Consider the following 23,112-nt stretch of genomic DNA (forward strand, 5'->3'; position numbering starts at 1 on the left):
GTCTCTGATCCTGGTGTATTTATGAATGGTCCCAGGTCCTGGTGTATATATGAATGGTCCCAGGTCCTGGTGTGTATGTATGTATGAACTGTCCCCAGTTCTAGTGTATATATGTATGAATGGTCTCCGATCCTGGTGTATTTATGAATGGTCCCAGGTCCCGGTGTGTATGTATGTATGAACTGTCCCCAGTTCTAGTGTATATATGTATGAATGGTCTCCGATCCTGGTGTATTGATGAATGGTCCCAGGTCCCGGTGTATATATGAATGGTCCCAGGTCCCGGTGAATATGTATGTATGAACTATCCCCAGTTCTAGTGTACATATGTATGAATGGTCCCAGGTCCTGGTGTATATATGAATGGTCCCAGGTCCCGATGTATATGTATGTATGAACTGTCCCCAGTTCTAGTGTATATATGTATGAATGGTCTCCGATCCTGGTGTATTTATGAATGGTCCCAGGTCCCGGTGTGTATGTATGTATGAACTGTCCCCAGTTCTAGTGTATATATGTATGAATGGTCTCCGATCCTGGTGTATTGATGAATGGTCCCAGGTCCCGGTGAATATGTATGTATGAACTATCCCCAGTTCTAGTGTACATATGTATGAATGGTCCCAGGTCCTGGTGTATATATGAAAAGTCCCAGGTCCTGGTGTATATATGAATGGTCCCAGGTCCTGGTGTGTATGTATGTATGAACTGTCCCCAGTTCTAGTATACATACAGTTGTGGCCAAAAGTATTGACACCCCTGCAATTCTGTCAGATAATACTCAGTTTCTTCCTGAAAATGATTGCAAACACAAATTCTTTGGTATTATCTTCATTTAATTTGTCTTAAATGAAAAAACACAAAAAGAATTGTCCTAAAGCCAAATTGGATATAATTCCACACCAAACATAAAAAAGAGCGTGGACAAAAGTATTGGCACTGTTCGAAAAATCATGTGATGCTTCTCTAATTTGTGTAATTAACAGCACCTGTAACTTACCTGTGGCACCTAACAGGTGTTGGCAATAACTCAATCACACTTGCAGCCAGTTGACATGGATTAAAGTTGACTCCACCTCTGTCCTGTGTCCTTGTGTGTACCACATTGAGCATGGAGAAAAGAAAGAAGACCAAAGAACTGTCTGAGAACTTGAGAAACCAAATTGTGAGGAAGCATGAGCAATCTCAAGGCTACAAGTCCATCTCCAAAGACCTGAATGTTCCTGTGTCTACCGTGCGCAGTGTCATCAAGAAGTGTAAAGCCCATGGCACTGTGGCTAACCTCCCTAGATGTGGACGGAAAAGAAAAATTGACAAGAGATTTCAACGCAAGATTGTGCGGATGTTGGATAAAGAACCTCGACTAACATCCAAATAAGTTCAAGCTGCCCTGCAGTCCGAGGGTACAACAGTGTCAACCCGTACTATCTGTCGGCGTCTGAATGAAAAGGGACTGTATGGTAGGAGACCCAGGAAGACCCCACTTCTTACCCCGAGACATAAAAAAGCCAGGCTGGAGTTTGCCAAAACTTACCTGAAAAAGCCTAAAACGTTTTGGAAGAAATTTCTGTGGTCAGATGAGACAAAAGTAGAGCTTTTTGGACAAAGGCATCAACATAGAATTTACAGGAGGAAAAAAGAGGCAAAGAAAAGAACACGGTCCCTACAGTCAAACATGGCGGAGGTTCCCTGATGTTTTGGGGTGGCTTTGCTGCCTCTGGCACTGCACTGCTTGACCGTGTGCATGGCATTATGAAGTCTGAAGACTACCAACAAATTTTGCAGCATAATGTAGGGCCCAGTGTGAGAAAGCTGGGTCTCTCTCAGAGGTCATGGGTCTTCCAGCAGGACAATGACCCAAAACACACTTCAAAAAGCACTAGAAAATGGTTTGAGAGAAAGCACTGGAGACTTCTAAGGTGGCCAGCAATGTCCAGACCTGAATCCCATAGAACACCTGTGGAGAGATCTAAAAATGGCAGTTTGGAGAAGGCACCCTTCAAATATCAGGGACCTGGAGCAGTTTGCCAAAGAAGAATGGTCTAAAATTCCAGCAAAGCATTGTAAGAAACTCATTGATGGTTACCGGAAGCGGTTGGTCGCAGTTATTTTGGCTAAAGGTTGTGCAACCAAGTATTAGGCTGAGGGTGCCAATACTTTTGTCCGGCCCATTTTTGGAGTTTTGTGTGAAATGATCAATGTTTTGCTTTTTGCTTCATTCTCTTTTGTGTTTTTTTCATTTAAGACAAAATAAATGAAGATAATAAAACCAAAGAATTTGTGTTTGCAATCATTTTCAGGAAGAAACTGAGTATTTTCTGACAGAATTACAGGGGTGTCAATACTTTTGGCCACAACTGTATGTATGAATGGTCCCCGATCCTGGTGTATATATGAATGGTCCCAGGTCCCGGTGTGTATGTATGTATGAACTGTCCCCAGTTCTAGTGTATACAGTATATGTATGACTGGTCCCCGATCCTGGTGTATTTATGAAAGGTCCCCTATCCCGGTGTATATATGAATGGTCCCAGGTATAGAATCATAGAAACGTAGAGTTGGAAGGGACCTCCTGGGCCATCTGGTCCAACCCCCTGCTCAAAGCAGGATTCGCTAAATCATCCCAGTCAGGTGTCTGTCCAGCCTCTGTTTGAAGACTTCCATTGAAGGAGAACTCACCACTTCTCGTGGCAGCCTGTTCCACTCATTGATCACTCTAACTGTCAAAAAGTTTTTTCTAATATCTAATCTGTGTCTCCTCCCATTCAGTTTCATCCCATTGCTTCTAGTCTTTCCTTGTGCAAATGAGAATAAAGTTGATCCTTCTACAATATGACAGCCCTTGAGATATTTGTAGACAGCTATTAAGTCTCTTCTCAGTCTTCTCTTTTGCAAACTAAACATTCCCAAATCCTGCAACCTTTCCTCATAAGACAGGGTTTGCAGACCGATCACCATTCTGGTCGCTCTTTTCTGAACTTGCTCCAGTTTGTTGATGTCTTTTTTAAAATGTGGTGCCCAAAACTGGACACAATATTCCAGATGAGGTCTGACCAAAGAGGAGTAGAGGGAAATAATGACTTCACGTGATCTAGACTGTATGCTTCTGTTAATACATCCTAGAATTGCATTTGCCTTTTTTGCTGCTGCATCACACTGTTGACTCATATTCAGTCTGTGATCTATTAGTATACCCAAGTCTTTTTCACATGTGCTGTCACTTAGCCCTATTCCTCCCATTCTATATATGCTTTTTTCATTTTTATTGCCCAGATGTAGTACTTTGCATTTCTCCCTGTTAAAAACCATTCTGTTAGTTGCTGCCCACTGCTCCAGTTTATTTATATCTTTTTGAATCTTCTCTCTCTCTTCTCTAGTATTAGCTATCCCTCCTAGCTTTGTGTCATCAGCAAATTTAATCAGTTTACCCTCAATTCCTTCATCTAAATCGTTAATAAAGATGTTGAACAATACAGGGCCCAGGACAGAGCCCTGTGGTACCCCACTTGAGACATTCTTCCAACTGGATGTGCAGCCATTTACGACCACTCTTTGGGTCCGATCACTAAGCCAGTTATGAATCCACCTAACAGTTGCCTTGTCCATTCCATACTTAGTCATTTTTTCAATAAGGATTGTATGAGAGACTTTGTCAAATGCTTTGCTGAAGTCAAGATATACTATATCTACAGCATTTCCCTGATCCACCCAATCAGTGATTCTGTCATAGAAGGAAATTAAGTTAGTCTGACATGACTTATTAGTTACAAACCCATGCTGACTCTGTTTAATCACTTCATTCTTATCCAGGTATTGACATACATGTTGTTTAATAATTTGTTCAAAGATCTTTCCTGGTATAGAAGTCAGACTCACCGGCCTATAGTTGCCTGGGTCCACCTTCTTCCCCTTTTTGAAGATAGGAACAACATTTGCTCTTCTCCAGTCTTCTGGCACTTCGCCTGTTCTCCAAGAATTTTCAAAGATTATGGAGAGGTGTTCAAAAATTTCTTCTGCTATCTCCTTCAGTACTCTGGGGTGTAATTCATCTGGACCTGGAGACTTGAATTCATTTTGGTTAGCTAAGTGTTTCCTCACTATCTTTCTGTTTATAGATTTCCTGGATTCTTCTATTCCCTTAATAGGACAGTGAATAACAGTTGATGTTACATTTCCTTTCTGAGAGAAAACAGATGCAAAATAGGAATTTAAAAGTTCATCCTTCTCAACATCCTGTCTTACCATTTCATCATTTTCATCCTGTAAGAATCCTATAGCATCTTTGACTTTTCTTTTACTTTTGACATATCCCCAAAATCCTTTATTATTGCTTTTGACATCTCTTGCAAGCCTCAATTCATTTTCAGCTTTAGATAATCTGATTTGTGCCCTGCAGGTTCTGCAGACAGCATTATATTCTTCTTTAGATATGCCTCCCTCTTTCCATTTTATAAACATTTTTTTCTTCCTTTTTAGCATGTGCTTAAGTTCTGTGTTCATCCATCCTGGTTTCCTTAAATGCTTCCTATTCTTCCCTCTTTTCGGAATTGTTAACAATTGTGCTTTGAGAATTTCATTTTTCAAGATTTCCCATCCTTCCTGGACATTTTTGTCTTTAAGGATATCCAGCCATTGGATCCCTCCAATTCTCTTTCTGAATCCCTTAAAATCTGCCTTTCTGAAATCTAACCTTGACGTCTGAGTCTTCACAGGTCTTCCGCCTCTAGTTATCCAAAATTCTAAAATAGGATGGTCGCTACCTCCTAGGGTCCCAGCCACTTTTACCTCCTCAACCATTTCCTCCCTGTTTATAAGGATTAGATCCAAGGTAGCAGATCCCCTTGTTTTCTCCCTTACCTTTTGGAAGATAAAGTTGTCAGCAAGAGAGGATAAGAATTTCCTTGACCTGTTAGTTTTGCCTGAGAGAGATTCCCAACAAATGTCTGGATAGTTGAAATCTCCCATGACAACTATGTCATATTTTTTGGAGAACTTGGCCATTTGATGCATAAAGAGTTCATCCATATCTTCAGCTTGCACAGGCGGCCTGTAGTAAATGCCTACAATGGTGTCCTTTCCATTGTTCTGTCCTTGTATTCTTACCCAAACAGTTTCCACAGAACTCCCAGTCTCTGAAGCTTCAATCTCTGTGCAGATATACGCGTTTCTAACATACAATGCGACACCCCCTCCTCGTTTATCAAGTCTATTTCTAGCAAATAAGTTGTATCCTTCTAGTCTTGTATTCCAATCATGTGTATTGTCCCACCAAGTTTCAGTGATTCCAATGACATCATATTTCTTTTCCTGTGTTAATAGTTCCAATTCTCCTTGTTTGTTGCCCATGCTTTGTGCATTAGTATGGAAACATTTTAGTTTGTGATTGGTTTCTCTTTCTCCAATATTTTTATTAATTAGATTCTTTCGTCTTTGTTCTTCCTTTCCACTTCTAATAGCAGAGTTCTCAATAGCATTTGTCAGGTGTATGGCTTTTTCTGGCCTTTTGCTTCCCTTCCCATGTTGTTCTAGTTTAAAGCTCTCCTTACAAGTGTAGCAAGGCGACTTCCAAATACATGCTTTCCAGTCTTCGTAAGGTGCACCCCATCTCTAGCAAGTAGTCCATCGTATAAGTAGTTCACTCCATGATCCAGAAATCCAAATCGTTGCTGACGGCACCATCGACGTAGCCAGTTGTTCACCTGCAGAATCTTATTCCACCTCCTTGTTCCATGGCCATCCACTGGGAGGATGGAAGAGAAGACCACCTGCGCGCCCAGTTCCTTCACTTTCTTACCTAAGGTCCCGGTGTATATATGAATGGTCCCAAGTCCCGGTGTATATATGAATGGTCCCAGGTCCCGGTGTATATATGAATGGTCCCAGGTCCCAGTGTATATGTATGAACTGTCCCCAGGTCTAGTGTACATATGTATGACTGGTCCCCGGTCCCGGTGTATATATGAATGGTCCCAGGTCCCGGTGTATATATGAATGAACAGTCACTGACCCTGGTGTATGTATGCATTTATATACGGTCTCAGTGTGTGTATGTATATGTATGTATGAACAGTTCCAAGTCCTGTTGTATGTATGTATGTATGGACTGTCCCCTCTTCCGGTGCATGTATGTATGATAAGTCCCCGATCCTGGTGTATGGATGTATGGACAGTCACCAGTCCATATGTACGAGTATGTATGAAGGGTCACCCGATCCTGGTGTATGTATGTATGAATGGTCAAAAGGCCAAGTGAATGTACCGTTATGTGTGAAGAGTCGCCTGCCCCTGTGTATTTTGTATGAACAGTTCCAAGTCCTGTTGTATGTATGAATGAAAATTCCTTGGTCGTGGTGTATGTATGTACAGTAAGAACAGTTCCCGATCCTGGTGTATATATGTATGAACAGTCCCCAGTCCCAGGGTATGTTTGTATTAATGGTCCCAGCTCCCAATGTATTTTTGTAAGACCAGACCCCAGACCTGTTGAATGCAAATATGAACGGTCCCTGGTCCCCATGTATGTATGTGTGCATGAACAGTGCCTGGTCCCCGTATATGTATTGTAGTGCAGCAGTGTCCGCGCTGGGCAGTGACTCAAACAAGTTCAAAACAAAACGTGTTTAATGTCCAAAGCTCACACAGTGCACAGCACGCTGTATCCTCCGGATCGCAGCCGGGAAGCAAAAAGTCCAGGCTAGTTGCTGTGAGCGACCGCAATCATGTACGCAGGTGGGCCAGACCCTTTGGTTACGCTTGGCCCTGTGTTGCCTCACACAGGGAGTGCTCTGCAGACCAACTGCTCTGTCTGCTTCCAAGACCAAAGTTTACACACGCAAACGGTGTGTGCACACGCTGCGGAATGCTCTGCGGATTTTTCCGCGCGGATTTAGTAAAATCTGTAGGTAACTCCGCAGGTGAGAAGACCTGCGGTTTATCTGCGGATTAGCCTGCGGCTTTGCCCTACATCTCTACAATGAAAAACTGGGTCTGAGCAGAAAAAGTAAATTAATGTGCATGCAAAATGTAATTGCATATGAACACATGACCTTTACACAGAGAAAACCAAAAGCAAAACACAAAACAAATATCCTGGAATAAAAAAGTAAAAAAATATATTGCAAAAATTGCATGAAGGTAGTAATACTTTTATTTTTTTACTTTTTTATTCCAGGATATTTGTTTTGTGTTTTGCTTTTGGTTATCTCTACAATGAAGCAGATGGCAAACCGCAGTGGAATCTGCAGAAAGAATTCACATGTCAATTCTTTCTGTGGATTTGAAACCGCAGCAAATCCGCATGGAAAATTCCACAGCATGTGCACTGCGGTTTTCATTTTGCATAGAAAATAAAGGTACTGTACACCGCAACAGAAACTGCTGCGGATCCGCAGGGCCAAATCCGCTGCAGATCCGCAGCAGAATCTGCAGCGTGTGCACAAACCCAAACTCTTCCTGCAGGGTTATTTTTATCTTCACTCCAATCTGTGGCCATAGGCCACTTATAATATTTGGGCTGGAGGAAACGGACCGGACCCCACTACCTTCCTGCAGTCCGTTTAAAAAATTAAAGCCCCTACCGGGTTTTCCTGAACAAGCTCCTTAAATAACTTGACCAGGTTCACACTTACTGTACTTTTATTCCTCCTTGTGAGTCACAGGCATCCTGCTGTGATCACAAGGCACTCCAGCGGATCTAATATGCTTCTGAGCGCATCCTGGGGGACACATAGGGACCCTCACATATTACACCGGTCACTGCCTCACAGTATGTATGAACAGTTTGCGGTCTTGGTGTATATATGATCGAACCCTGTTGTATGTATGTATGTATGTATGTATGTATGTATGTATTTATGTATGTGTGTATCAACAGTTCCTGGTCCCCGTGTATGTATGAACAGTTCCCAGTCCTGGTGTATGTGTGAATTAATGGTTCCAGGTCCCTTTGTACAGTTGTGGCCAAAAGTATTGACACCCCTGCAATTCTGTCAGATAATACTCAGTTTCTTCCTGAAAATGATTGCAAACACAAATTCTTTGGTATTATTATCTTCATTTAATTTGTCTTAAATGAAAAAACACCGCCGTTGCAGCTGAAAAGAGGAAATCGGAAAACCAGGGGAAGAGTCTTGAGGAGATCATTTGCATATCCCAGTGCCTTTTGGCTCATCTTTCATCGTTTTTAAGAAATCTCAATATGGAAGAGGCCAGGAGCCATTTGGTGAGCTGCATTTCTTGCTACATGTTCACAGACTTATCAGTGGAAAAGCCAAACTTCACCTGCCAGAAATGCGGCTTGTGTCCCTGCTGGAGGAAGAGAGGTTAGCTACGTTGAAGATCATTAAGGAAGGTGAAGAGTTCTTAGAGCAGAATTATCTCTTCATGTTACAGAAAGAGAAGAAATTCGAAGTGCACCTGAAGAAACAGAGGAATGGAGACATGTGACCCAGAGAAGCAGGAGGATCGGGAGGCAGTCAGCACCCATACTGCTCAGAAACCAGTACCAGGCTCTCACGCAGGAAAACGATGAAGAAATACATCAGGATAAGACTTTGCCCACAAACAGCAACCTTGTACGCCTTCAGAGTCCTCCTGGATGGAGAAAGAAAAATGTTGTGAAGAAGAAACGGAGAGTGGTGGTCATGGGGGATTCCCTGCTGAGAGGAACAGAGGCCGCTATCTAAAGACCGGATATAACTTCAAGAGAAATGTGCTGTCTTCCAGGTGCAAAAATTAAAGATGTGTCTGACAGGATATCAGGACTCTTCAGACCTACAGAGGACTACCCATTCCTGCTACTACATGTGGGGACAAATGACACCGCAAGAAACGACCTGGAAACCATCTGCAGAGACTTTGAAAACTTAGGTAAGAAAGTGAAAGAACTGGGCGCGCAGGTGGTCTTCTCTTCCATCCTCCCAGTGGATGGCCATGGACCAAGGAGGTGGAATAAGATTCTGCAGGTGAACAACTGGCTACGTCGATGGTGCCGTCAGCAAGGATTTGGATTTCTGGATCACGGAGTGAATTACCTTTACGATGGACTACTTGCTAGAGATGGGGTGCACCTTACGAAGACTGGAAAGCATGTATTTGGAAGTCACCTTGCTACACTTGTAAGGAGAGCTTTAAACTAGAACAACATGGGAAGGGAAGCAAAAGACCAGAAAAAGCCAAACACCTGACAAATGCTATTGAGAACTCTGCTATTAGAAGTGGAAAGGAAGAACAAAGACGAAAGAATCTAATTAATAAAAATATTGGAGAAAGAGAAACCAATCACAAACTAAAATGTTTCTATACTAATGCACAAAGCATGGGCAACAAACAAGGAGAATTGGAACTACTAACACAGGAAAAGAAATATGATGTCATTGGAATCACTGAAACTTGGTGGGACAATACACATGATTGGAATACAAGACTAGAAGGATACAACTTATTTGCAAGAAGCAGACTTGATAAACGAGGAAGAGGTGTCGCATTGTATGTTAGAAACGCGTATATCTGCACAGAGATTGAAGCTTCAGAGACTGGGAGTTCTGTGGAAACTGTTTGGGTAAAAATACAAGGACAGAACAATGGAAAGGACACCATTGTAGGCATTTACTACAGGCCGCCTGTGCAAGCTGAAGATATGGATGAACTCTTTATGCATCAAATGGCCAAGTTCTCCCAAAAATATGACATAGTTGTCATGGGAGATTTCAACTATCCAGACATTTGTTGGAAATCTCTCTCAGGCAAAACTAACAGGTCAAGGAAATTCTTATCCTCTCTTGCTGACAACTTTATCTTCCAAAAGGTAGGGGAGAAAACAAGGGGAACTGCTACCTTGGATCTAATCCTTATAAACAGGGAGGAAATGGTTGAGGAGGTATAAGTGGCTGGGACCCTAGGAGGTAGCGACCATGCTATTTTAGAATTTTGGATAACTAGAGGCGGAAGACCTGTGAAGACTCAGACGTCAAGGTTAGATTTCAGAAAGGCAGATTTTAAGGGATTCAGAAAGAGAATTGGAGGGATCCAATGGCTGGATATCCTTAAAGACAAAAATGTCCAGGAAGGATGGGAAATCTTGAAAAATGAAATTCTCAAAGCACAGTTGTTAACAATTCCGAAAAGAGGGAAGAATAGGAAGCATTTAAGGAAACCAGGATGGATGAACACAGAACTTAAGCACATGCTAAAAAGGAAGAAAAAAATGTTTATAAAATGGAAAGAGGGAGGCATATCTAAAGAAGAATATAATGCTGTCTGCAGAACCTGCAGGGCACAAATCAGATTAGCTAAAGCTGAAAATGAATTGAGGCTTGCAAGAGATGTCAAAAGCAATAATAAAGGATTTTGGGAATATGTCAAAAGTAAAAGAAAAGTCAAAGATGCTATAGGATTTTTACAGGATGAAAATGATGAGGAAACACTTAGCTAACCTAAATGAATTCAAGTCTCCAGGTCCAGATGAATTACACCCCAGAGTACTGAAGGAGATAGCAGAAGAAATTTTTGAATCCCTCTTCATAATCTTTGAAAATTCTTGGAGAACAGGAGAAGTGCCAGAAGACTGGAGAAGAGCAAATGTTGTTCCTATCTTCAAAAAGGGGAAGAAGGTGGGCCCAGGCAACTATAGGCCGGTGAGTCTGACTTCTATACCAGGAAAGATCTTTGAACAAATTATTAAACAACATGTATGTCAATACCTGGATAAGAATGAAGTGATTAAACAGAGTCAGCATGGGTTTGTAACTAATAAGTCATGTCAGACTAACTTAATTTCCTTCTATGACGGAATCACTGATTGGGTGGATCAAGGAAATGCTGTAGATATAGTATATCTTGACTTCAGCAAAGCAGTTGACAAAGTCTCTCATACAATCCTTATTGAAAAAATGACTAAGTATGGAATGGACAAGGCAACTGTTAGGTGGATTCATAACTGGCTTAGTGATCGGACCCAAAAAGTGGTCATAAATGGCTGCACATCCAGTTGGAAGAATGTCTCAAGTGGGGTACCACAGGGCTCTGTCCTGGGCCCTGTATTGTTCAACATCTTTATCAACGATTTAGATGAAGGAATTGAGGGTAAACTGATTAAATTTGCTGATGACACAAAGCTAGGAGGGATAGCTAATACTAGAGAAGAGAGAGAGAGGATTCAAAAAGATATAAATAAACTGGAGAAGTGGGCAGCAACTAACAGAATGGTTTTTAACAGGGAGAAATGCAAAGTACTACATCTGGGCAATAAAAATGAAAAAAGCATATACAGAATGGGAGGAATAGGGCTAAGCAACAGCACATGTGAAAAAGACTTGGGTATACTAATAGATCACAGACTGAATATGAGTCAACAGTGTGATGCAGCAGCAAAAAAGGCAAATGCAATTCTAGGATGTATTAACAGAAGCATACAGTCTAGATCACGTGAAATCATTATTTCCCACTACTCCTCTTTGGTCAGACCTCATCTGGAATACTATGTCCAGTTTTGGGCACCACATTTTAAAAAAGACATCAACAAACTGAAGCAAGTTCAGAAAAGAGCGGCCAGAATGGTGACCGGTCTGCAAACCCTAATGATGAAGAAGAACAGCATCTCATCCGGGTGAAAAATATATAAACATTTATTGTGCCATGACAAAATGCGACGTTTCGCCATCACATGGTCTTTATCAAGCATAGCATACAGCAGGATATGGCAGTTTTAAATAGGCCAATGTGGCCAATCAGTAGCAAGTATCCGCCCACATTATATGAAATAGCATAAAACAATACAAATAAAACATATAAATTACATTATACATACATAATAGTATAGTGCACATACAGACATATAACATTAAACAAAAATTGTACAGCATACTAGCACATGATGATAATAAATAAATAAACGGCAACCAAAGGGATGTTCGCATTCCTATATCGCCTAGCAACCCCCCACCAATGAACAACATTCATACATAGGGTGTTAACAACCAACCACCTCAGCCAATGATTATAATTTTTTATCAGGCGCCAAAAATCAATAGCCTATCAAAATTATCAGCACAGACCTGAGTGCTGAACTTCCCTTCACTGACGTTCCATGTCATCACCCTCTGAGTAATCGGGTGACGTCACCGGCTGTCGCATAGGAAATGATACAGCTCACTCACGCGATACCGCAACAGGGGATCGCGCATGCGCACCGGAGCGCCATAATACCAAATGGTCTGTACTCAGGGCGCCCACAATCCACTGCAAACGGTCACGTGACAAGTCACATGATCACACCTCCACCAACCACATCATGGAGCGGTCCCATGGAGAGATCACATGACCGCACTCGCCGAATTTCAAACATATGCATCCACATATAAAAAGAAATTACATCCAACGGGTTTATAGCGATTCAAACGGGCATTCAACATACCTACTAACTAACTAGTGAGGGAACCAATATACAAGAGACCCAAAACGGTTTAAATATATAGTCAGTCAGGTTGCCAAAATACTGGCAGCAACGTAATTGTAAACAGGAAGGGACTAATGACCCCCACCTTCTAATAATGTGAATCAGTATTCCACAAAGTAAGTAGAAACCAATATTGACTCATATAGTAACATGACCGTAGCCACATATATATACTGGTGCATGACTCTCACAAAAGGGAATCCTACAATGGTGTCCACAGAAGAAAAGTTCAGCTACCATAATCCAATGGTCTAAAACCCCAATCTATCATATATTGATACTCATAAAAAGTATATTAGATTATCAGGGACCTATGTAAAAAATATAACCAGAGCAACAGAAAAAAGAAATAACTTTATTATAACACCACAGTGTACAGACAAGACGGCACGGGGAATGAACCAAAAAACATATATGTCGATTCAATCACAGTCCACAGAATTTCAGGACAATTCAGTCCCCATGTCCCCCGGTCACATCAACGCACCAACCTACAAAAGAAATAAAAAATATCAAAAATCAAAACCGCTATCAAAAAACCAAAAGAATGATGCTGTTAAGGCTACTATGGATTAGTTAATGCAAATTTGCAAGTTGTATTCAAGATTCAAGCCCTTCGGCTGTAATGTATCTAGAGTTGAGATCCACTTCAACTCCTTTCTTTTCAACAACAACGTCCTATCTCCACCTCGTCTCAACATAGGGACCCCATCAATCACCCTGAATCGCAACTGATTCACAGAATGTCTAAATTCTACAAAATGCTTTGGTATCGGTAAATCAAGGAGTTGAGTTCTAATTGTACTCTTATGTTTACTGATACGGGCTTTAACCTCCATAGTTGTCTCGCCCACATAAAGCAATCCACATGGACAAGTGATCACATAAATAACAAAACTAGAGGTACAAGTGTAATATTCCTTTATTGAGAATCTCTTACCAGTATGTGGGTGATAAAAACTATCACCCTTGATCATATTACCACAACATGCACAGCCAAGGCATGGAAAACTGCCACCCCTCAAAGGGCCTAATGTCAACTGTCGTAGAATCTTACTAGGACCCATATCCGCTCTCACCAATTTGTCCTTCAAGTTAGCTCCACGTCTATAAGATAAAATAGGTCTATTAGTAAATTCAGCGACCTCCGGTAGCCCTTTCTGCAGTAGACCCCAGTGCTTATTCAAAATACCACCGATTTAATTACTAATAGGGCAAAAGGTTGATACAAACGGAGCCCGTTTAATAGCAGTTTTATCACTTTTACGGTAAAGATCCCCACCGGTCAAATTAATGGCCCTCTCTTTGAACTGTGTAACTTTTCCCACAGGATAGCCCCTATTAGTAAATCTATGGCACATTTCATCAAGTCTGTTAACCAATTTATTCTCATCTTTAACTATCCTCCGCACTCTCAACATCTGACTCCAGGGTAATGATTCCACCATCCTCCTGGGATGGTTGCTGTTATATAGCAAAAGACTATTTCTGTCTGTTTCCTTCACATAAAGATCTGTATTAAGCATGTTCCCTTCTTTGTATACCAATGTGTCTAAAAATTGAACTGTCTTATGAGGAAAGGTTGCAGGATTTGGGAATGTTTAGTTTGCAAAAGAGAAGACTGAGAGGAGACTTAATAGCTGTCTACAAATATCTAAAGGGCTGTCACATTGTAGAAGGATCAACTTTATTCTCATTTGCACAAGGAAAGACTAGAAGCAATGGGATGAAACTGAATGGGAGGAGACACAGATTAGATATTAGAAAAAACTTTTTGACAGTTAGAGTGATCAATGAGTGGAACAGGCTGCCACGAGAAGTGGTGAGTTCTCCTTCAATGGAAGTCTTCAAACAGAGGCTGGACAGACATCTGACTGGGATGATTTAGCGAATCCTGCTTTAAGCAGGGGGTTGGACCAGATGGCCCAGGAGGTCCCTTCCAACTCTACGATTCTATGATTCTATGAAATGGGCGGTCTGGAGAGGTCCAACCTCCCTCTCTCCAAGTTAGGATTTGACACTCTGTTTGGGAGCAATCCATATCTCAGGTTCTGGAGAGGTTATAACTGTGAAAATTAGGAATTAGTAAGCTGGCCTCGTGCCCTTCGCAGAAATGTGGGTTTTATATCTCTGCTGCGTATGGTTTTCGCGATATGACTTTTTTTAATACTTCCCATAGCTGCATTCAAACCTCGTGATTTTAGAACAAAGGGACATCCTTTCCCCTTAGCTGTGCAGAGAGCGGGGGGAGGAGAGGAATTCTGCACTGAGGCTTCGAGAGGAAATGGACGGCTTCATGTTACCAGCAAGCACAGAGCTGATAGCGAGGGGGGGAGTTGCAGCTACATGACAGGCTACAATGTCCTCAGTAGAGTGAAATGGGAGATTTCTAGAAAGTTCTAGAAATATCATGCTTTACTTTAACATATAGATCTTACAGACATTTTACATTACATCAGCGATTACGGCTACCGCGTAGTAGCCGCGGGGACAGTACTCCTTGTAGTACGACACCAAGTCCCCCTCCCGCAAAGCCCGGCCGTGACGGATGGAAGTCACATTGATGTATACCTTTTGGCCGGTTGCGAGGTCCCGAATGAACCCGTATTCTTTTTCCAGATTGGTATACACGAGCCGCCCCGTGGATCGGGAAGCCACTATGCCAGCCTCCCCTCTCTCGTGGAGTAGGCTCCAGGCCTCCCGCTCTCTGGCCTTCTTCTGTATGACCTCCGCGACCCAAACGGAGGGTCCGGTGTATGCCGCGGAGTCCGGTGGGTGGGACGCGGCCGGGGTTGAGAGCGGGGCAAAAGTGGCCGCAGATTCCGGCGGCCAAGCAGCCGCTTGGGCCGGACGACGGGCAGGGGCAGCCGTGGTTCCTGATGGGTAGGCCGCAGAGCCCGATAAGCAGGCTGCAGCCGACTCTGGGGGTGACGCAGATGCGGCCGCAGGAAAGGCTGCAACCGGTGTTGCGGACGGGGCTGGAGTGGCGGCCGGCTTCAGGTGACAGGCCACTGCTGGCAGGTGAGACGCTGCGCCGCCGGGCGGGGTGGCTCAGGGCGGTGGATGAGAGTGTCGGTCGGCCCAGTGGAGGCCGCAAAGCCCTCCGCAACCAGGGCCGTTAGAAAGCGGGAGGCCGAGTGGTGGGGGCCGCCGGCAGAGCCGGGGGAACTCTCACCTTCCCCGGCGCCACGTCCTCAGACAGGCCACCCCGTGGCTCCTCCTGCAGCCTCCAATCTTCACCCTGCCGTCCGGCAGGGCTTGCCTCCAGGCTTCTGGGTCCCGCGGGGAGGCTCCCCGGCGATGTCTTCGGCGGCTGCGCCAGCAGAGCCCGCAGTCGCTCCTCCTCTCCGCCTAATGTCTGGGGGGTTTTCAGTGTCTCCGGAAAGCAGGTCTCCCAGCAAAATTCGACCTCTTGACGCCACCGCCATTCCAGGCGTCTGAGGCCACGGCAGCTGCAGCGTCGCATCCCGTCCGGTGTACAGCAGTCGAATGGCGCCAAACAGATGCAGCCGGTCTTCCCACCCGGGCCACTCCCGCCCTTCGGTGGTGCGATGGTCGGGTTCTCCACCCATCTTCCCGGGTCCAGTATGATGGGGTGGCGGTCTCCAGGTATACACCGCTTCCCCAGGGGTGAATTTGAGATGGCCCCAGTCCGTCCAAAGCAGCGGCAAACACCTGGGCCTCTTCCTGGCGTTGAAGTACCACGGCCATGTTGTCCGGCTTCTGGTACCGCTCCGGATCTTCTGATGACAGCCCAGGATCCGGAACCAATTCTCAAATTTGTGATCCATAGGTGGGTAAATTTGTAATCCACAGGTGAGCAAATTTGTATTCCACAGGAGGGCAGCTCAAGTCCTTTTAGTTCTCCTGACGCAGGCTTGCCGCAGAAGTTGTAGTGTTGGCGGCGGCGATCCTGACGACTACGCCAAATGTAGTAGGGGCCAGGATTGGGGGTGGTCCACTGCTTACCACGTCCAGATGACACAGACACCAGGCGAGACGAGACGGAGGCAGATTTCAGTTGTAACAGATTTACGGGTTTATTGGCCATCCTCTTGATGACCATAGACATGCACAGCAGTTCCTTTACAGTTCTCCGTTTCCAGGCCCGGGTACCTTCACCTTTCCTTCTGTCGAAGTGACGTCCCTCGCGGATCTTTCGCTGGGGCTGTCCTAGACCAATCTACCGCCAGCGCTTCACCTTCCCGAGGTTGTCGTCCAGTTGGTACCCCCGGGACCTCGTCTGTCCTGCGGTCCGTCGTGTCAGGGCCACCCCCCTGACTGTCTTTTCCTGTCAGTCCCCTGGTCGAACTCTACCACCAGTCTCAGTCTTCTGTCCTGAGTCTTCTCCTCCTGAGCTCCTCCCGGGACTAGCCTAACCTGGAACCCTAACCTGTCCTATTTATCCCCACTCTCACTGGGAATTTCCCTCCTGGGTTCCTATCTCCCCACCCCCCATGACTAAGCGGTTTCTTAAGCCCTAAGCTGATGTCAAGTCCTGAACTACACTCCCCCCTGCCATCTTGTGGTCAATTCTAGGTACTGCACTCCCTTTTCTATCTTTCCCAGCTGTTACCCTTCTGTCATTGCCAATCTCCGTCTATAGTGCACAAACCGTCCCCTCCTACTTCCAGTCAAGTCTGTCCGTCAAGTCACCTTCCCCACAGAATGACAATATCTTCTGGAGGGGTTCATCCCTTGATAATCCTCACCGACCACAAAAATCTGGTCTATATCCAGTCAGCCCAGAGACTTAATTCCCGGCAGGCCAGATGGTCCCTGTTTTTTGCCCACTTTGACTTCAAGATCCACTTCCGACCTGGCAATGAGAACATCAGGGTTGATGCACTGTCCAGGTCCCTTCAGTCAACTGAGGCATAGGAGGTTCCTTTGCACATTATTGAACCTGCTAAGATCATCACAGTGGCTCCCATGAATCTTGTTATTCCTCCGCTGGGCAAGACCTTCGTCTCTGAAGGAGACAGAGAAGAGGTGTTACGTTGGGGACACGCCTCCAAAATTGCTGGGCACATCGGGACTAAAAAGACTCTCGCTCTCATCTCTCGCTATTATTGGTGGCCATCCCTCCGCCAAGATCAGGGCCGGCCCGAACGTATAGGCGAACTAGGCGGCCGCCTGGGGCGCCGACCCAAAGGGGGCGCCAGAGAAAAAATAGAAAAAAATTATAAAAAATCATTTCAAAAGGCAAAAAGTTTTAGGGATGGAAAGAAAAGTGTACATAAATTTTTTTACCATAAATTTAAAAGAAAAACAACCAAAAATGCACACTTAGCACACACTACACTAAGGGGGAGCCCGAGAGAAAAAAATACGTATACTTAACCCTCCGTCAGGAACAATGGATCTGACAGGCGCAGCTCTTCTACTTTCATTTCTCCCTTCTCACCAGATTTTCAGGAAACCCCCTCCCTCTAGATAGTCTCCTGGCTCTAGCTGCTGTGTGAAACCTGATACCACAGTTGGTCTGCAGAGCAGAGCTTCAGGAAGGAAGATATAGCTGTGTGCTGGCTTCTCAGGCTCATTGGTCCCGAACACATCACACTTTATAAGGTTGGTATTTAATGTTTTTAGTCATTACTATTGTTTCTTTAGCTTGTTTTATGAATGGATAGAGGAAGGTTTGTGAATATATTTAATATAAATAAGGCAGATTTTCTTACAAATGAAAGTGTGCTTCTCATGCACATTGTTCCCTAATGCATATTCTCTTTCTTTATATCCCAAGTTTTCATCTACTGCCAAGAATAGTAGGGGCGCAACAAAATAGTTTAGCCTAGGGCGCCGTAATCTCTCGGGCCGGCCCTGGCCAAGATGTGACAGACTTTGTTACTTCCTGCACTTCCTGTGCTAAAAACAAGGTCCCAAGATGGTTACCTTCCGGTCTTTTCCACCTTTTGCCAGTTCCTGTGGTTCCTTGGCAGCACATAGCCATGGACTTTATCACTGACCTGCCTCGTTCCTCTGGATGTACGACCATCCTGGTGGTGGTGGACCAGTTCTCCAAAATGGCTCATTTTGTTCCCCTGCCTTGGCTATCGTCGGCACCTGAGTTAGCCAAGATTTTTATTCATCAAATTTTCAGACTCCATGGATTCCCTCAGCGTATCGTGTGTGACCGAGGAGTTCAGTTTACTTCCTGGTTCTGGAGAGCACTTTGTAAACTCATGGGCGTGTCTCTGGACTTCTGTTCTGCTTTTCATCCGCAGACCAAAGGGCAGGTGGAACGAACTAACCAGGTTTCGACATCTTACCTGCGTCATTTTTCCAACGCCCATCAAGACAACTGGGTCAGCCTTCTTCCCTGGGCAGAGTTTGCCTATAACAACCATCCCAGCGAGTCTTCTTCCAAGTCGCCGTTTTTTGTTGTCTCTGTACGGCGTCCTGGTATACCTCTCCCTGTGACTTCAGCTTTGGGCGTGCCCGCAGCAGGCACTCTGTCCATGGAATTCTCTAAAGTTTGGAAGGAGACCAAGGAAGCACTCGAAAAAGCTAGTGGTCGGATGAAAAGACATGCAGACAAGAGGCGGAGAGACCTCCCACCATATCGGCCTGGCGATAATGTCTGGCTTTCGTCTAAATATAGCCGACTGAAGATTCCGTCTTACAAGCTGGGTCCTCGGTACATTGGTCCCTTCAAGATCCTTGGATGCATCAATAATGTGGCCTATAAATTGAAGTTGCCTGCTTCGCTCCGGTTCCCTAATGCCTTCCATGTCTCTCTCCTCAAACCGGTAGTACTTAATCGGTACCATTCTGCACCCGACTCGGTCTCTCAGCCAGTTGGTGCCGACAATGTCTTTGAGGCAAAGGATATACTGGCCATGAAGAGAATCAGGGGGAAAACTTTCTTTCTTATTGATTGGAAGGGTTTAGGCCCAGAGGAGAGATCGTGAGAGCGACGGGAGAACATTGATGCCCCTCATATAATGGGGAGGTTTCTGGCCAACCTCAGGAGGGAGAGATGTAAGGAGGGAGGTACTGTCATGACCGCGGCCGCTGCAGCCAGAGCCACCCCATTCCCCAATACTTACCTTTCCGCTCTGGCATCTCAGCGTCCTGCTGGTCGGAGGTCACGGCGTGTCTCACGTGCTTTCGGTCCCACAGCCGGCAGCAGATCTGCGCAGGCTCCTTGGGCCACAGCTGCGAGCTCTGCCGGCTCTTTAGCTGTGCGGTGCCTGACCCGGAAGTCCTGATGCTCCTATCAGACTTTTTCACTGGGTATATCAGGCACCCCTCCCTTAGTGGAGGCGCCTGATTATTGTGTGTGCATGTGCTTTGCGTACTCATGCTTAGGCCGTCTCTGCGGATACCCGCCTGCTATTATGTGTTAACCCTATTTGTGCTTGTGTCTTCTGCAGTCCCTGGTTCTCCCTGCCTCTGGGTTCCCTGTTCCTGTTCTGTCCCGGTGGTTCCTCGGCCTCTGGATTCAGCTCAGCGGTCCCTGTCTTCCTCCTGGTCCCGTTCCCTGGTGTCTTAGGGTTCTCCTTCCAGTTTTCTCTGCAGTCGTCCTGGTCTATGTTCCCCCTTCCCTTACTCTCCGAGCCTGCTCAGCCTTCCTTGGTTCCTGTCTCCCTGCTACCCTGCCCACGGCTGTCCCATCAGTCCTATCCGTGTTGTCCCACTGCTTCTCTGTGAGTCGTCCCTCTTGGTACCAGCTGTCTCTGTATCTGACTCCTCCGGGCCTACCCCTAACGATCCCTGTATAGGGGTCAGGTCCATGTGGTTCGCTCTCCCAGGGGAGGTTCAGTGCCGCGACCCAGAGGGTCCACTCCTGGAAGCTCTCCTCTCCTAGGCATCACAGTACATATACTGATGTATGATCATGACCTGGTTGCAGTCTGCGTATGATCAGGACCTGGTCGCAGTCTGTGTATGATCACGACCTGGTTGCAGTCTGAATATGATCAGGACCTGGTCGCAGTCTGCGTATAATCAGGACCCGGTCACAGTCTGTGTAGGGTCAGGACCCAGTAGCGGTCTGTGTATTATCAAGGCCCTGCCATGGTCTGTATGTGATCACTACCTGGTTACAGTCTGTGTATGATTACAACCTGGTCACAGTTGGTGTATGATCAGGACCTAGTTGCAGTCTGTATGCTCAGGACCTGGTGTCACAGTCTGTGTATGATCTCGACCTAGTCGCAGTCTGTGTATGATCACAACCTGGTGACAGTCTGTGTATGATCAGGACCCAGTTACAGTCTGTGTATGATCACAACCTGGTCACAGTCTGTGTATGATCATGACCTGGTCGCAGTTGGTGTATGATCAGGACCTAGTTGCAGTCTGTATGCTCAGGACCTGGTGTCACAGTCTGTGTATGATCTCGACCTAGTCGCAGTCTGTGTATGATCAGGACCAAGTTACACTCTGTGTATGATCACAACCTGGTCACAGTCTGTGTATGATCATGACCTGGTCGCAGTTGGTGTATGATCACGACCTGGTTGCAGTCTGTGTATAATCAGGATCCAGTTGTGATCTATGTGTGATCAGCCCAGTTATATGTATTAATAGACCCTGGTCTGTGTGTGATCAGGATCCAGTCACCAGTCACGGTCTGTGTGTGATCAGGACCCGGTCACAGTCTGTGTATGATCACAACCTGGTCGCAGTTGGTGTATGATCACGACCTAGTTGCAGTCTCTGTATGATCAGGACCCAGTTACAGTCTGTGTATGATCACAACCTGGTCGCAGTTGGTGTATTGTTTGTGCCTGCCGGCGCTCACCTGGGGTCCTCCTCCAGCCGGCGCCCCTCCTCTCCGCTCTCGCGCCGTCCCCTCTCTGGCTTTGCAGGGGTTCGGCGCGTCGGAGGCCCGCGCATGCGCGCTCGCTCTTCCTCGGCCTCTGTGCATCATGGGGGCACGTGACCCGGTGGCTCCGCCCCAATCATGGCGGCGCCCACCGGGTATTTCAGCCGGGCGTCGGGACAGGTAAGACGCCTGTTTGTCTTAGTCCGTGGCGCCGCTATCCTTGCGCAGCGTCACCCCTGGCCATCAGGTCCCCACGCACCCTCTGTGCTGCGCTCTCCTGTATCTCAGCCTTTGTCCCCGTCTGTAGCCTGCTCCCGTGTCTCCCTGTCTCTGCCTACCGTCCTCCTTGGTTCCTCTGCTTCCTTCTCCTGTGTTCCCGTGCCGGTCCCTGTACCTCTGCCCTATTGTTACCTCCCTCCTGTATTTTACGCTCCTTCCCCTGTCTCATTCCTTGTCTCATTTCCCAGGCCCAGCCTTTCCTAATCCCCTTTCCCTCATCTTCCTTTCAGCTTCTGGTCCCGGTTCCGTCCTGACCCTTCGGGCTTCCACAGCCTGCCTCCTGCTTCGTTGGATCTACGCTACCCCTCGTATACCTTTCTCCACTCTGATCTGATCTGCTCTCCTGTATTTACCCCGGGTCGTCCCTTTGGTTCCGGCTGTTGTGGTTCCATCTCCCTTGGGCCTGCCCCTAACACTCCCTGTATAGGGGGTGGTCATCACCTGGTCCGCTCGCCCTCGGGGGCTCTGGAGCCACGACCCAGAGGGTCCACTCTCGGGTTTTCTACCTAGAAACCCTAACAGAACAAACAGGCCATGGACCCCGCCGGTGCCGCTGCGGTTCAAAAGGAGCTGCTCTTTTTACGGGAGAACCAAACCCGGATCATGGCGTTCATGAAGTCCATGGATTCCCGTCTCTCTGCGCTCCAGGCCTCCGACCCGGGGAACGCTTCCCAATTGGCTGAACTGCAACAAGAGCTGGCACAGCAGAGAGATTCCCAGGCCCATATTCTTAGTTACATGGCCTCTATAGACAACCGCTTACACTCCCTGCAGGTGGCCGCCGCGTCTCCCGTCTCAGCTTTGGCTCCTCACCCAACGCCCCGCCTAGCTCAGCCACCTCGTTACAACGGGGACCCCAAGCTGTGTCGGGGGTTTCCTGAACCAGTGCCGTCTCCACTTCGAACTCCTGCCCCAGCAGTACCCCACTGAATGGGCCAAGGTGGCTTTTATTGTCTCCCACCTCGAGGGAGACGCTTTGGCATGGGTTAACCCTCTCTGGGAGCAGGATGACCCTGTGGTCTCCCAGTTAAGTACCTTTTTCGAGACGTTTCGTCGAGTATTCGACGAACCGGGCCGTCTGGCCTCTACCACAGAATCCTTATTCAACCTCCACCAAGGGTCCCAAACCGTGGGTCAATATGCCATCCGGTTTCGGACTCTATCCTCGGATTTGGGGTGGAACAACGAGGCATTGGTAGGGGCCTTCTGGCGAGGTCTCGCGGGTCGTATTAAGGACGAGCTGGCTGGTCGTGATACACCCACCGCCTTAGAGGAACTGATTTCTCTTGCCACACGTATCGATCTACGATTCCAGGAACGTGCTCGTGAGAGGAGGCTCCCGCGTTCTTCCCCAGCCGTCCGTGGACCCCCCTGCTCTCGGTCCGGGATATCCACTTCAGCCTCTATGCCAGAACCCATGCAGGTTGACCGGCTTAAACTATCGGGACAACGCCGAGAGGAGAGGCGTACCAATGGTCTCTGTTTCTATTGTGGCAGCGACTCCCATCTGGTCCGTGCCTGCCCGGAGCGTCCGGAAAACTCCTCCGCCTAGGTCAGGTAAGAGAGGCCTCCCTAGGTGTATGTAATACCTCTCCACCCCTCA

General features: G+C 46.3%; 1 protein-coding gene across 1 annotated transcript in view; it reads left to right on the forward strand.

Annotated features, from left to right (window-relative positions):
- WDR97 (WD repeat domain 97) overlaps positions 1-23,112 on the forward strand; it is an 850,927-nt gene that overhangs the window by 317,454 nt on the left and 510,361 nt on the right. The window lies entirely within an intron of this gene.

The sequence above is a fragment of the Dendrobates tinctorius genome, unplaced genomic scaffold (genome assembly GCF_039654945.1).
Source record: "Dendrobates tinctorius isolate UK_male_01 unplaced genomic scaffold, ASM3965494v1 ptg000235l, whole genome shotgun sequence".
Taxonomy (NCBI): domain Eukaryota; kingdom Metazoa; phylum Chordata; class Amphibia; order Anura; family Dendrobatidae; genus Dendrobates; species Dendrobates tinctorius.